This window comes from Rutidosis leptorrhynchoides, chromosome 11 (assembly GCF_046630445.1).
Source record: "Rutidosis leptorrhynchoides isolate AG116_Rl617_1_P2 chromosome 11, CSIRO_AGI_Rlap_v1, whole genome shotgun sequence".
NCBI lineage: Eukaryota > Viridiplantae > Streptophyta > Magnoliopsida > Asterales > Asteraceae > Rutidosis > Rutidosis leptorrhynchoides.
In genome coordinates, this window is record NC_092343.1 from 325451153 (window position 1) to 325457087 (window position 5935).

Here is a 5935-nt window from a genome sequence, read left to right on the forward strand (position 1 = left end):
TTCGATTTCGATAATTCAACCATAGAATGTAGTTTCATGTACTTGTGTCTATTTTGTAAATTATTTATAAAACCTGCATGTATTCTCATCCCAAAAATATTAGATTTTAAAAGTGGGATTATAATTCACTTTCACAGATATTTCCTTCCTCAGAAATAAGACTTGGCCACGAATCGATTCACGAACCTATACAAATATGTACATATATATCAAAGTATGATCAAAATATAGTTACAACCATTTTTATTATGTTTTAAAGATTTGAGTATATTAAGTCAGCTGTCCTCGTTAGTAACCTACAACTAGTTGTCCACAGTTAGATGTACAGAAATAAATCGATATATATTATCTTGAATCAATCCACGACCCAGTGTATACACGTCTCAGGCTAGATCACAACTCAAAGTATATATATTTTTGGAATCAACCTCAACCCTGTATAGCTAACTCCAACATTACTGCATATAGAGTGTCTATGGTTGTTCCAAATAATATATATACATGGGTCGATATGATATGTCAAAACATTTGCATACGTGTCTATGGTATCCCAAGATTACATAATATATTAGAATACATGCATAATACAATATAAGTTAGCTAGGATATGATTTGTATAGATTTGTTAAACATTTCCCGTAGCTAAAAAGATCAAAAATATCCAATCTTGTTTTACATATAACTTCTTCATTTTAAATCCGTTTTGAGTGAATCAAATTGCTATGATTTCATATTGAACTCTAATTTAAGAATCCAAATATAAAAAGTATAGGTTTATAGTCGGAAATTTAAGTTACATGTCAATTACTAAAGAGGTAGTCATTTCCGTCGAAAGAACGACATCTTGATGACCATTTTGAAAAACAAACTATCACTTTGAGTTTAACCAAGATTTTTGGATATAGTTTCATGTTCATATGAAAAATCATTTTCTCAGAAGAACAACTTTTAAATCAAAGTTTATCATAGTTTTTAATTATCCAAACCAAAACAGCCCCTGTTTTCACTACGAGGGCGTATATCCGATTTTATGGTGTTCATCGTGTTTCCAGGTTTTAAATCATTAAGTTAGCATATCATATAGATATAGAACATGTGTTTAGTTGATTTTAAAAGTCAAGTTAGAAGGATTAACTTTTATTTGCGAACAAGTTTAGAATTAACTAAACTATGTTCTAGTGATTACAAGTTTAAACCTTCGAATAAGATAGCTTTATATGTATGAATCGAATGATGTTATGAAAATCATTACTACCTCAAGTTTTCTGGATAAAACTACTGGAAATGAGAAAAATGGATCTAGCTTCAAAGGATCCTTGGATGGCTTGAAAGTTCTTGAAACAGAATCATGACACGAAAACGGTTCAAGTAAGATTTTCACTCGAAATAAGATTGTTATAATTGTAGAAATTGAATCAAAGTTTGAATATGAATATTACCTTGAATTAGAAAGATAACCTACTATAAATAGCAAAGGTTCCTTGATCTTAGATGATTCCTTGGAATGGATTAGAAAGCTTGGAAGTAGACTTGCAAACTTGGAAGTATTCTTGATTTTTATGAAACTATACTTATGGAATTTATGAAGAATACTTAGAACTTGAAGATGGAACTTGAGAGAGATCAATTAGATGAAGAAAATTGAAGAATGAAAGTATTTGTAGGTGTAATTTTGTTTTCATGTAAATAAGTCATGAATGATTACTAATATTTTTGTAATTTTATGAGATATTTCATGCTAGTTGCCAAATGATGGTTCCCACATGTGTTAGGTGACTCACATGGGCTGCTAAAAGCTGATCATTGGAGTGTATATACCAATAGTACATACATCTAAAAGCTGTGTATTGTACGAGTACGAATACGGGTGCATACGTGTAGAATTGTTGATGAAACTGAACGAGGATGTAATTGTAAGCATTTTTGTTAAGTAGAAGTACTTTGATATGTGTCTTGAAGTCTTTCAAAAGTGTAAGAATACATATCAAAACACAACATGTATATACATTCTAATGGAGTCGTTAAGTCTTCGTTAGTCGTTACATGTAAGTGTTGTTTTGAAACCTTTAAGTTAACGATCTCAATTAATGTTGTTAACCCAATGTTTATTATATCAAATGAGATATTAAATTATTATATTATCATGATATTATGATGTATGAATATCTCTTAATATGATATATACATTAAAATATTGTTACAACGATAATCGTTACATATAAGTCTCGTTTCGTAATTCTTTAGTTAGTAGTCTTGTTTTTACATATGTAGTTCATTGTTAACACACTTAATGATATATTTAAATATCATTTTATCATGTTAAATATAGTGTATCAATATCTTAATATGATACATATGTATTTAGTAGACGTTATCATAACGATAATCGTTATATATATCATTTCGAGTTTCTTAACTTAGTAATCTCATTTCTTATGTATATCACACATTGTTAATATACTTAGTGAGATACTTACTCATCATAATCTTATGTCAACCATATATATATGTCTATATATACCACAACATGTAGTTTTTACAATTTTGTAACGTTCGTGAATTACCCGTCAACTTGGGTGATCAATTGTCTATATGAAACTTATTTCATTTAATCAAGTCTTAACAAGTTTGATTGCTTAACACGTTAGAAACATTTAGTCATGTAAATATCAATCTCAATTAATATTTATAAATATGGAAAAGTTCGGGTCACTACAAATGCGGCAGAAGCGCAGGAAGACCCGGAGCTTGTTACGGGTACGTTTCTTATTGACAATAAATCTGCTTATGTTTTATTTGATTCAGGTACGGATAGAAGCTATATGAGTAGAGATTTTTGTACTAAATTAAGTTGTCCATTGACACCTTTGGATAATAAATTTGTACTCGAATTAGCAAACGGCAAATTAATTACAGCAGATAAAATATGTAGGAATCGAGAAATTAAACTGGTTAGCGAAACATTCAAGATTGATTTAATACCAGTAGAGTTAGGGAGTTTTGATGTGATAATTGGCACGGACTGGTTGAAAAAGGTGAAAGCAGAGATCGTTTGTTACAAAAATGTGATTCGCATTATGCGCGAGAAGAGAAAACTCTTAATGGTGTACGGAGAAAAGAGCAACGCGAAGTTAAATCTTATTAGTTATTTGAAGGCGCAAAAGCTAATAAGAAAAGGTTGCTATGTTGTTCTAGCATACGTCGAGAAAGTACAAACCGAAGAAAAGAACATCATTGATGCTCCCGTCGCAAAAGAATTTCCCGATGTATTTCTGAAAGAATTATCGGGACTACCTCCACACCGATCTGTTGAATTTCAAATAGATCTTGTACCAGGAGCTGCACCAATAGCTCGTGCTCTATACAGACTCGCACCCAGCAAAATGAAGGAATTCTAGAGTCAATTACAATAACTTTTAGAGCGTGGTTTAATTCGACCAAGCACATCACCGTGGGGAGCTCCTATTTTATTTGTCAAAAAGAAGGATGGTACATTCAGGTTGTGTATCGACTACTGAGAGTTGAACAAACTTACCATCAAGAACCGTTATCTACTACCGAGAATCGACGACTTATTTTATCAACTACAAGGCTCGTCGGTTTATTCGAAGATCGATTTACGTTCCGGGTATCATCAAATGCGGGTGAAGGAGGATGATATTCCGAAGACTGCTTTTAGGACATGTTACGGTCATTATGAGTTTATGGTTATGCCGTTTGGGTTGACTAACGCACCAGCTGTGTTCATGGACCTCATGAACTGAGTATGTGGACCATATCTTGACAAGTTTGTCATTGTCTTCATCCTCTTTAGCAAGAGGCTTCTAATTAGCCAAGATTATGCTTTCATTGCAATAGATATTGTTACACTATCATGCCCTCTTCATTTTACCCTTGCTGATCCATAAACTAGCTTTTTGTCAAGTGCACAGTAACATTTATTCAACATATCCTTGTCACAACCATATGGGTGTGCCGAAGACTGCCATTGTTGTAGCCTTGTAGATGATGACATACTTATTTACTCAAAGAATGATCAAGAGCACGAAGAACATTTGAGAAAAGTGTTTGAATTATTGAGGAAGGAAAAACTGTACGCTAAGTTTTCAAAGTGTGCATTTTGGTTGGAAGAAGTTCAATTCCTCGGTCATGTAGTGAACAAAGAATGTATTCAGGTGGATCCGGCAAAGATTGAAACCGCTGAAAACTGGGAAACCCCGAAAATTCCGAAGCATATATGCCAATTTTTAGGATTGGCTGGTTACTACAGAAGGTTAATCCAAGATTTTTCCAAAATAGCAAAACCCTTGACTGCATTAACGCATAAAGGGAAGAAAATTGAATGGAAGGATGAACAAGAGAAAGCGTTTCAGTTATTGAAGAAAAAGCTAACTACGGCACCAATATTGTCATTGCCTGAAGGGAATGATGATTTTGTGATTTATTGTGTGGCCTTAAAGCAAGGTCTCGGTTGTGTATTAATGCAACGAACGAAGGTAATTGCTTATGCGTCTAGACAATTGAAGATTCACGAGCAAAATTATATGACTCACGATTTGGAATTCGGTGCTGTTGTTTTTGCATTAAAAACTTGGAGGCACTAATTATATGGGGTCAAAAGTATTATATATACCGATCACAAAAGTCTCCAACATATATTTGATCAGAAACAACTGAACATGATCTAATGACCCGTCCTAATCCATCCGGACAAAGTCCATATCGATTAAAAATGATTCACAATAGTTGATTACATCGCGAGGTATTTGACCTCTATATGATACATTTTATAAACATTGCATTCGTTTTTAAAAGACAAACTTTCTTTACAACAAAAGTTGACGGCATGCACACCATTTCATAATACATCCAACTATAATTGACATAATAATAATCTTGATGAACTCAATGACTCGAATGCAACGTCTTTCAAAATATGCCATGAATGACTCCAAGTAATATCCTTAAAATGAGCAAATGCACAGCGGAAGATTTCATTCATACCTGAGAATGAACATGCTTTAAAGTGTCAACCAAAAGGTTGGTGAGTTCATTAGTTTAACATAAACAATCGTTTCCATCATTTTAATAGACCACAAGATTTCATATTTCCATTTCTCATAAACATACGTCCCATACATAGAGACAAAAATATCATTCATATGGATTGAACACCTGGTAACCGACATTCACATTATGCATATAAGAATATCCCCATCATTCCGGGATCCTCCTTCGGACATGATATAAATTTCGAAGTACTAAAGCATCTGGTACTTTGGATGGGGCTTGTTGGGCCCGATAGATCTATCTTTAGAGTTCGCGTCAATTAGGGTGTCTGTTCCCAAATTCTTAGATTACCAGACTTAATAAAAAGGGGCATATTCGATTTCGATAATTCAACCATATAATGTAGTTTCGATTACTTGTGTCTATTTCGTAAAACATTTATAAAAATTGCGTATGTATTCTCAGCCCAAAAATATAAAGGGTAAAAAGGCAAATGAAACTCACCTAATGTATTTTGTAGTAAAAATACATATGACTATATTGAACAACGCAGGGTTGGCCTCGGATTCACGAACAGCAGGTGTAATTTGTGGGTTCCTCATGGCTGTTCGAGCAGACAGGAAAAGAGCAGTTTCAATTATCAATACCGTGGACTTCAAATTAGCTCAGATAAGTGTTTGTTTGCTCTTGATGATTGCAGGGTATTTTATCATAAAACAGAAATAATATAGAAGCAGATAGAGTTTTAGGAATTGATGTTTGTGATGGTTTGAGGTTCATGTTGTTGATGGAGATTGAAATGATTTTGCAGCTGCAGTTGCAAATGCAGTCTTCGATGGTTTAAATGGTAGTCTCTGCAGCAGTCGTGATGGTTTAATGATGTGTTTTACAATGGCAATCGTTCAAGGAGTAGGGGAAATAGCCA